General features: G+C 34.0%; 1 long non-coding RNA gene across 3 annotated transcripts; it reads left to right on the forward strand.

Moving 5' to 3' along the window:
• The first annotated feature begins 1,154 nt into the window (after window positions 1-1,154).
• Window positions 1,155-10,053, forward strand: LOC127370188 (uncharacterized). Of its 3 annotated transcripts, XR_007886157.1 has the most exons (4): window positions 1,155-1,379; window positions 7,290-8,976; window positions 9,075-9,100; window positions 9,296-10,053. It is a non-coding gene; the product is annotated as an uncharacterized LOC127370188 (long non-coding RNA). The 3 variants fall into 3 exon arrangements; XR_007886156.1 differs by having other exon boundaries at window positions 7,290-9,100; XR_007886155.1 differs by having other exon boundaries at window positions 9,075-10,053.
• The last annotated feature ends 1,093 nt before the right edge of the window (window positions 10,054-11,146 follow it).

An 11,146-nucleotide genomic window follows, 5' to 3' on the forward strand; every position in this document is an offset into this window, starting at 1 on the left:
AGTACATCAGAACAAGAGAATGAGTCGATAATCAGTTGAAAATATTCCATATGCAGAGCAAACAAACAAACAAACAAAAAAAAAAAAAAAAAGAAAAGAAAGAAAATTAAAACAATTATATTTTAAAACTGTTTGGACCTTACAAAAAAAAAATCACTTGAACTGTTCAAATTCATGTTCCATGTGATGTCAATGTGACAATTATAAGATAAAAAATAGGTATGATGTTGTCATATGATGTTGGTATTTTAACAACTGTTTGGACCTGATGTCCATTGAGATGGACAAAAAAAATAACAATGAAAGACTTTTGATAAAAAATTTTTTTTATTGATTCTCATTTCTGGTTGCATTAAGGATGGGAAAAAGTCATTATTATATTTTTCACAACCTTGGAACATAAGGCGGGTCTGAAGGGGTTAATTTTGTGCTGTAGCCAGTTTCCTTTTAGATCTTGTTATAACAAAAAGTCGTATACATATACCATACATAACAAAGCATGTTAAAATTAGTATTAGTAATAAGTATTTTTTTAACGTATTTAACATTTTATGTTATTGTTATGAATTAATTTATTTTGATTTTCACTCATTCAGTGTGACATATGGAGAAACCAAAACTGTGTATCAAGTCAGAGAGAAAAAAATGACAAAGGCAACAAAACAGTAAAAAAAACAAAAAACAAAAAAACAACAACATAAAGAAAAGAAAGATGGGGAAAAAAGAAAAGAATAGAAAAGAAAAGATAAAAGAAAAGGAAAGGAAAGAATAGAATAGAATAGAAAAGAAAAGAAAAGAAAAGAAAAGAAAAGTAAAATAAAGAAAATGAGTTAAAATAGAAGACAAGAAAAGAAAAGAAAAGAAGAGAAAATAGTAAAGAAAAGGCAGAAGTTGGTGACAGAGAGCAGGTTCCTCTGCTGTCAGTCATATTGCTGTGGTTGGAGTCAGTGGCAGGTTGTAAAATGGGAATAAAGCTGCAGAGCTGCAGGTTGATCAGGACGTTTCCTCCTCTCAGTTCTGTCCTATTTCTCTCCCTCTCTCTCTCTCTCTCTCTCTCTCTCTCTCTGTCTGTCCCGGGCCATCTGCTGTGTACAGAGCAGCAGTATTGATCTGCAGCTTTGTGCTGGAGACCACATGCTAATCTATAGCGTTAGTGACAAACACTGCTCCGCTTTGCCTCGCATCTGTCCCACTGACTCTCTCTCTCTCTCTCTCTCTCTCTCTCTCTTTTCTCTCAATATAACCAGTGTCATCCTCCCTCCCTCTCTCTCTCTCCAAATGACCCAGCAGTTTTTGGACGGGGGTCCATCTGTCCGGCTGTAAACTCTTCCTCCTCCTCCTCCTCCTCCTCCTCCTCCTCTTGCAGTGGTTGGTTGCTGGTGAGTCCTATTCAGTGTGTTTTGGTGTTTCATGGCAGCCATGTTTGGTGTTAAATATAAATGACATGTTGATGAGCTGAGAGCAAGAGAGGTGCAGAAATAGAGAATAAAGACATTTACAAGTATTTTGTGTAAACAAGACAATTGTGTTTTTTGAGAAATATAATTTTCTGAATTTATATAAAGAAGTAGAGAAATATACAGAGATATTGCAGAGTTTGATCGAGGTGCAAGATATTATTCCAAGTTGTTGATGTACAGATATTATGGAGACATAGACATAATGTGGTAATGCAATACATAGGAATGATAATTCCTATGTACAGATATACAGAGAGATACATGCAGTATGTAGAGATTCATGGAGATATTTCTACAGATTATATAAATAGAGATATATTTAACTATTAGAAATGTATGTAATGTATGTATCAGAAATGTATGTAGAAATATTGTAGCTAAGAAAAGATAATGCAAAAATAATGTTGAGTTTAACTAAGATAAAACAGATCATTGTTGAAGAAAATGTTGTGATATATTTAAATGGTGATAAAATTAAGATTTATAGATTTACATACAAAGAGATCATATAAATTCCAGATTTATAGAGATATATTTGACACGATGAGATAAAATGATAGATTTACATCAAATATATGTAAGACAAAAACATGAATTTGTTATTAGATAATATAGACATTGAAATTAGTACATAATATAGATATGATACAGAGATTTGTATAAACATCTATAGAAGACATTGAGAGAAATATTAAAGAGATATGTAAAGATAATACAGCTATTATGAAGATGTATATACAGATATACTGATCTAATTTATGGAGTTACATAAATGCATATTGATAAAACACATGTCTCGGTACATGTAGGATAAAATATAGAACTATATTTAAATATATGGAAATAAAATAGAGCTTCATAAACATGCATAGAGACAATGCACAGTGGAGTTATACAGAGATACATACATATACGGAAAATAGACCAGTGTAGATAATGTAGACACTGAAATAAATACATTGTAAAGAGATGAGGCAGCAATTTATAGAAGATACAATAAATAATACAGAGATGTGTAAAGATACATAAAGATACAGATGAATATAAAGATATAATATAAATATATACTCGTGTAAATATTTTAGAGTTTGTTGGAGATACAGTATGCTAAGATAATCCAATAAGACAATAAATAAATGTTTTTATGGTGACTTATATGGAAATATACTGAGGTCATATGTAGAGTTGTAGAGATAAAACATTTATTTGTAGGGGATGTTTGTAGGAGAAAATAAGTATTTTAATATATGGATAAAATGTATACAGATAATACACAGTAGATACACACACACAGATACAAAATATATTGAGATTTTATTAGAGACAAGTATAAATATATATATAAAAGGTAAAGATATGACACAGATGTTTATATACACTACAGATGTTTAGCTATAGTGATACACAATGACATAAACATTAGTCTATATATTACTGTACATAGATTGAATTAATTAATTAATTAATTGTATATGTATTTAGAGAGAATAAATACATCGAGATGGTAAATAAAGTACATAAAGATAAGCCATTATTCTGGGTTTTCTGGGACTTTCTAAACCTTCACACACACAAACACACACACACACACACACACACACACACACACACACACACACACACACACACACACACACAATGTAATAATATAATAATAATGCTGTAGCATCTTATTGTAGCCATTTGGGGGAAAAAACTGAGAAAAGTAAGGCACACTTCCATCATCTTCCTTCTTTCTTCTATTCTTCTTCCATCTTCTCCCCCTTTTCTTCCAATTCTTCCCTCATCCTCCTCCTCCTCCTCCTCCTCCTCTTTCTCTTCCTCCTTTATTCTACTCAAGTCTTTTCAAACTTTTCGGACCTGCTGCCTCTTTTGTTGCGGTTCTGTTGGCCGTGAAATCGGCTTTTAATGGGAACACAATGGCCGCGTGCAGAGCCGACCCGCTGTATTCAAATGTGACCACACGCCATAATCACTGCGTTTCCAACTCTGAATTAACACTCATTTAACAGCCTTTCATCTCACCCCTTTATGAATTTTTATATATATTTGTACATATTTGCAAATTCTTCAAATGCTGATAAACTCCAGTCAACTGCCACGAAACAGCCTTTTGAAACTTTTATGGTTTTGTACATAAGATTTATACCTCACAGTTTGACAGGTTACCTCTAAGGTTGTATGACTTTTTGAAAGATTCATCATCATCACCAGCTATTACAAAAAAGAAAGAAAAAAGAAGCAAAAGTAACTGCTGCAAGTCATTTTTGTTCTTGTCAAAAAGAAAATAATTCATGTTCATGCAATTTATTTTCTTTCATTCATTTTGATTATAAGGACAATGCACATTAATCAACATTTCTGTAAATGTTCCATTGTTAGCCATCTGGCTCTCAGCTGCTGTCCTTTGGCAAGATGTTTTAAAAGTGACAAGTTAACAAACAACAAAGGCAACAAAACACACACAGTGTACGAATCATGCAGTGGGACAGGAAGAAACAAAACACTGATGCAACAATACAATGTTCAATACAAGCCATGGAAAGCAGTATAAAGCAGCACAAATGAGCAATACTGTTTATAGCACAGTTTGCTCACAGCCAAGCAGAGCAGTAAGACAAATAGTAAATAATACTAAAATCTGATTAGCCAATAGTATATTGATAGTCATTGTATAAATAGTTCACTGTAAATGATTTCCTTGTACATTTACAGTAAATTACTGGCAGCACGGTTGCCAGCAAGTTGCTGCCTTTACAACAAACTATTATAATTGTATTGTAATTTAATATATAGAACAATACTGTATGACTACAGAACAGTATTTCCCTGTATTTCTACTGTATTTTATTATATTGTACTGTAATATATCTGGTAGCACACTGTTATTAGACTAGTTAATATGCCCACACATTTCCAATGAATAAGTAAATAAGTTCAATTCAGATTGTAATTTTGAATAATTTGGGGCACTAACACTAAACCCAGAGCCTAATGTAAAATTTGTAAATGTAAATAAGGACTTAGAATTATTTCTTTTTTGCAGATTTTTCCGGCCTAGGGCCAAAGCTATGATTTTATTAATGTTAAGGTCAAGAGTCCCCTATGTCTTCCACCCCACTGACCCCCTCAGCATACTACCAAAAAAAAGTGTTTTAATCATTGGGATTTTTCATTTTTTATTTATCAAGTCAACTGTTCTATTTTACACACACACAAAAAATCATTTGTTGGCTTCAAAGGAGTCAGAATTAAATGCAGTGGGTATGAGAAGAAGGAGAATATAAAATACTGACCATGTGTGAGCTTTAATTGTAGAATGCTACCACTTTGCCCAAATTCCAAAATTCCCCCAAAATATACACAAGACAAGACTGCTATGTAGGCCATTCAAAATCATTCAATTGCAACTACAGTTATTTAACTCAGCATTCTTCAAAATATTTTTTTCTTTATGTTTGTAATTCCACTCCAGTATTTTAACCTAAAATAAAGTAAACCTCTAATTTAATGTCACATTTTAATATACAGTGAGAAATATACAAAACATTTAAATGAAAGCTTATATTTTTGTAATTCTTAATGGATTTGAACAAGATGGCGGTCAGAAGGCAAGAAAACACACACTGAAATAATGTGTTTAATCAGGATATTTTTCATAATTCACATCATTAAAGGGCTCATTCGTCTCCCCTCATTAAACTCACTTCAGTCACAGCTGCTGACAGTTTGAGTGCACACACACACACACTCGTACACTCACATATATTTTTTAGCAAACATCAGAGAGAACATGGCCACAGGCAGAGGCAGCTCATGCTAATTCAGATCAATATTAGTGATGAATTTCCACGTGAGCTTGGTCTCCTCTCGGAGAGGCAGCTCCGTGATCTGAGGGCAGCTTTACTGTGCACATTAGTTAACACTACTGAACACTGTGTGAGTGTGTGTGCAGTGTCTACAGTCTATACCGTATAAACACAAACAGACGTCCTCTGTACTTCTCTGTAAATATAGAGACCCGAAGAGCAACTTAACATTTATCGCTTAAAAGAGACAGATACCAACATACACAGAAAATGAAACAAATATATGAGAATTTACAATACTTTTTACACCATCATTTATTCTTCACTTGTATGTGTTTCTTTGAATCTTGTTCCAGTTTCTCACTACATAAAAGCACAATTTTTTAATGCTGGCAGTGCACCATGGGCAGCTGAATACAAGCTGTGATTGTACTGTAATGCTCCGTACTAACAGAGAATTATACAAAACTTCCATTAAACTGCAAATCTGAACATTGCTGCCATTTTTTCATATCTGATATAAATGTCACAAAAAGTATTTTCCAGGGGTTTACAGAATACATTTAGGGGAAAATAAATAACAGTTCTTTATTTTTAGCACACAGACTGTGGCGTTTAAAAATAAATGTAAAGTTTTGGTGATTTTAAAGACTAAAAAAGTAAGCAGTTTCACTGTGGGGTATTTGGTAAATGGTTATTATGTATTTTCTTCTTTTCTTTATTCTGCTATCCTGATAAGACTCTCTCAATTTTTTTTTTATTTCTGAAAGAGTTGCCAAAGAGATAACTCAATATGCATATGATTCAATATCAAATAAACATAAACCTCTCGTTAAAAATATTGTTTTCTGTCATGTGTCTTTTCAACGACACTAACACGATTATTTATTTTAACTACAAAAAACTGTTGAAACTGATTACATTGAAAATTATAAGTAATACTAACTAAATTTTGTAAGCTAAAGACATTCTTGATTAAGCAACTTTTACTAGTAATTTTACGTTACACTAGCTTAGTTTTGTAAGTTACAGAACAGTACAAATAAAGATTGCAAAGTCAAGTTCAGTTAACTCATCAGGTTTACAGTGAACATTGCCATGACAAAATACCATCAGGTCTGACCCCAGAATGCAACTTTCATTATTTAATGTGTACAGTAAGTGAAACTGTGAGGGACTGGTCCAGTATGCAACTTGTACAGTGTGATGTAGAAACCTGAAGCCACCTGTGCACATCCACTGAGAATGGACTTTACAGTGAAGTAGGAGACATCTTGTGTCCAGCAGGAAAACTTTAGAAATGAACAACATTTGCATATCCAGAGATTCTGGAGTTTATAATGAGGTAGAAGGAGTAGAAGACTTTATAAATATGTGGAAATTATATTTTTTTGGGAAAAAACATATCAGACACACATTATTGTTCCAAGCAGACTATTTGTATATGCTGTAATAAACATCTGGAGTGGATCTTTAAGCAAACTGACCTAACTAAATGGGTATGTACACATTTCAGGCACAGAAGGGATAGACATAACACAACAACTAAATTAATTACAAATAAACAGATAGTTTGCTGGCAACATCAAAATAACTCTGTAAAATGTTAAATTAACCTAATAAACACAAACAAAAATGCCCTCTGCCCAAACCCCCTTTACTTTAGCAGATACCTAGTACAGTCCTGACCCGGGTGTAGGCCTTTAACACAGCTCCTTACGACTTCATTAGCATAAAAACACACATTCACTCCGCTCAGTCAGCCTGATTCAATCTCTACCACTTTATTTTATGTGTGAAATGTATTTAAATTCTACAAAGAACAATGTTTTGTCACAAATTCATAAACCTCCTTGTTGACAAAGTAAGTCCCAAAATCACGGCACAGGATCATCACTTATTTACTACAGGACTAAAGGAGGGTCCCCCCCTGCCCCCTCGCCCCTCCTCCCTGCATGATTATTTAATGTCCTCTGGCATGTTGCTCTTTTAATCATAACATTTGATTTATTGATTTCAGCGTGACAGCTGAGGGTTTCTGAGGTTTCACACTTCTGATCAAAGACAAGAAGAAAAAGAAGAAGAAGAAGAAGAGGAGGAGCTGCATTAATATTGCAGATCTCTACATGGCTGAATCGGAGACGACAGCAGATTAGCAGAACTGTTTTATGTGTGCCAAAACAGATTGACAGAGAGCACTGCGGTCAAATCTGTTCCTCAGAGGTTGATATTTTTCCAGTGTGTGATAAAAGTGTGTGATCAGCTCGCATCATTTCTATGAGTGGCCCTAGACCCAATTCATGGCCTGTCCTCTGTGATTTTGTGTGAGCTCCTTATATTTAGAGGATTGACTTTTGACTTGTGGTTTTAAATCAATCATTTTTGCACGTGAGACTGCCCTGCTGACAGTATAATTCTATTTTTTCTCCTTACATATATGTATAAATATATACATACATATATGAATTAAAAAAAATTCTATTATGTCCTTTTTTTTTGTTATTTATGATATTAAAATATTTTTCACACTATTTTGAATAAATCAATTTCTAGAATGTTTTGTTCTTTCTTTACTTGACCTTAATCAATTAACACACACATATATAGATACACACAGACATATATATACAGTATATATATAATTTAAAAGTGACCACAGAAATGCAACCAAAGTGGGTATGTGCAGTTGTTGACGCTGTGTTATGAAACATACCATTTTGGGGGGTATTTCCTAATTTAATAGGGGCGTTTCATTATACAGTGTTAACAGCTGCATATGAATTTTACTTCAAGCTTGGACCAAAGTGCTGAAATTGCCACAAAATAGCAAGTAATTGTCAGAAAGAGATTATGAAAAGCATACAGTATAACTAAAATATACATGCATATAGTTTGTGTTGTTTTTTAGATATGTGGACATGTCTTTGTTGCAGGTCTTGGTCATGAATGTCCTCTATTATAGATAATATATAAGATGTATAATACATGTCCTTTCATTTGATTGGCCTGAGAGCTCTGGTTTGACAAACTGACTGTAGCATAAAAGTCACTAGGTGATTGTTGGGTATTATCATAAAGAAACGTCACAACAAACATTGCACTGGATTCGAGTATGTGGCTTCTCGTTCATCGCTTTGGACAGAAACATCTGCTAAATGAATAAGTGATCATGTAAATGTCTCACTTGTTTTCCTGCCTGTAGCCAACCTTCTATTCTACAGACACTGATATTTTCAATAGTTTCATAATTTAGTTTTTGTAATTAATATGTATTTCATTAGAAAACTAGAAAAGAGCAAACAACAAAAACACATATTCATACATACTTAAAACCAGTTGTTCTTATTGCTCATTTACCTACCTACATTCTTTCTAATCTTATTTACTCATTCTTTCATTTGTCCGTTGTGTATCTGTTTATGTTTTCCCTGTCGGCTCTTTCCACTCTCCACTGCTGCACTGACCTTGTTTCCTCCTGCGGGAATCAATAAAGTTTTTCTCTTTATCTTTTGACTCCAACAATTGCACCAATGTGACACTGGACATTTCCAGTTAATCAGGCAATTGTGTTCTGTTATTCATCTGTCTTTTTCAGCTTTAAATGATCTCTTTCATTTTATCTCAGCAGCGGACTGTTTGTCTCATGCAGATCAATAAAGTTTCATCGTTCTAAACATGATCTTTGTTGCTGAATCATAAAAAAAACGGTACTTTTATTTTTACTGTACTGTAAAAACTTTGACAGCAAAAATTAGAAGTAAGTAGCGTTGTAATATATACTAAATACACATTAATGTTTTTACAGGAACTCAATCCAACACAGTGACAAAGGTAATTACATATTTTTTTAAATGTTGTGTTTTCTTTTCAGCCTCATCTGATTATTGTGTTAACATTTATTTTTGACATTTTCAAACACTGAACTGTAAAATATCAAATGTATGACAGTTAACAAATTGCTTTATTCAAATGAAAAATAATCCCAATCTGTGAGATTGTTTTCAATCCAGCTGTTGACTCCTGCAGGTCTTCTTTTGTCACCAGCTGCTGACATAAGAGAGGGGGGCTAAAAGGGTCAGAGGTCAGAGGTCAGCCACCCCTGGCACACGCCATCTGACCTCTCTCATTTACATACACGCTGACCTATATTCTTGTGACAGTTGTTTCTGTTTCTGTTAAATAAAAGAATAATAAGACTACTTTTTTGATATTCTATTTTCAAAGATTTTTTGCCATTTAACATGAATATTTCCCTACATATTTTTATTTTATGTATTCAATTGTTTATCTTTTTTGTTCTGTTTTTATTTTGGTTTATGTTATAAATATCATTGTGATCTACTGGTATAGAAATAATGACATCATTCATCAGTAAGAGATAGTGATTGATTATGCGTTTGGGGACGGGACTTGACACACACACACACACACACGCGCGCACACACACACACACACACACACACACACACACACATTCATTAACATTGATAAATTTAGTTTCTCAGTTTCAATTCAAAATGCCATATTTGACTTTAATTCACTGTAACAGTGTCATATCACTGATTGAGATCCCTTTCTTTTTAAAATTCATCATAATGTAGTATTAGTTGTTTAGTGCACTTTATGTTTATTCATTTTGTGAAATAAAAATAAGTTTGCACATGCATTTATTTACTTGGAGAAAGAAAGATTTTCTTGTTGACAGTATGTTGCTGCAACTCCATGTTTGTTGCCGATGTGCTGGCAGCTTTTAAAGACAACTTTCAAAATTGTTGTCACTTTGATCATAAAACTATTAAAATAACAATGAAGAAAAAGTAAAAGAATTTTGTTTTTTGATAATTTCGGATTTAATCCCCCTTGCCTCATCCTCCTCTCAGTGGTTCAGAAAGCGCTCCCTGACCTCTGACCTCTGAGGCTGGGCAGTTCACCACACTCCCTAAAAACCAGCAGCACAGTATCGACCTGCAGGCTGCTGCTGACTGACTCATTTCTGTTTAGGACAGATTGAGAAGTGAGGGTGTTTTCCAAAGTGACAACACTTTAGTTAAATGAGGACATTTTGGAAAGTGGGAACATTCTAGCAAAGTGAGGACATTTTAATTAAGTGAGGACCTTTTAGTAAAGTGGGGAGATTTTGACTTGTTTTAAAGGTTAGTGTTAGAATGTAGTTAGGTTTGGGTTTGGAGGTAGGGAACAGATTATTTCACAAATGTTCACAGATCAAACAAAGCGAGGTGATTGAGATCAAAGGAGAATGATGTGAAGACTCAGTGAAATGAATGAGGTGAGATCACTAAACTGACCAGGTGAGATGAAGTTGAATGAAGATATGAGTTAGTGTGAGATCAGTTGTTGAGATGTAATGAGATAAAGTCAAGGTAAGATCAACTGAGAGGCATTAAACCGGGATAAAGTGAACCCCATGATTAGCTGTCCCCATGGAGGAAAGAGGAACTATAAAAAGACGTGATCAATGTAACTTTAGAGAACAGCAAGAAATAAGAGCAGTTTGAAATATAAGATACAATATGAATGATCAGTTGGTTGAACTCCTGTTTTAACTGACAGAACCTCACATTCTGTGTTCAACATGGTATGCCACATGTCTTCTCCCCCCACACAGGTTAAAGGTCACAAAATAGGGTCAGACATTGTGCAACGTGGACAAATCATTGTTTACTGCTGATAATGTTGCACGTGCACTTATTTTCTGATACAGGTTATCACTACAACCTCAGCCATTAGCTTCAGGGCACCTGTAGTTGGGTTCATTCGGTCCAGGCTGAGGGAATAAAACACACATTATTGCCTTTCAGTTCGCGTCCTGTTCCTGTTTACACTGACTCAGTGCAGGAAAACCAAAAGGAGTCAACA

Source organism: Dicentrarchus labrax, unplaced genomic scaffold (assembly GCF_905237075.1).
Source record: "Dicentrarchus labrax unplaced genomic scaffold, dlabrax2021, whole genome shotgun sequence".
NCBI lineage: Eukaryota > Metazoa > Chordata > Actinopteri > Moronidae > Dicentrarchus > Dicentrarchus labrax.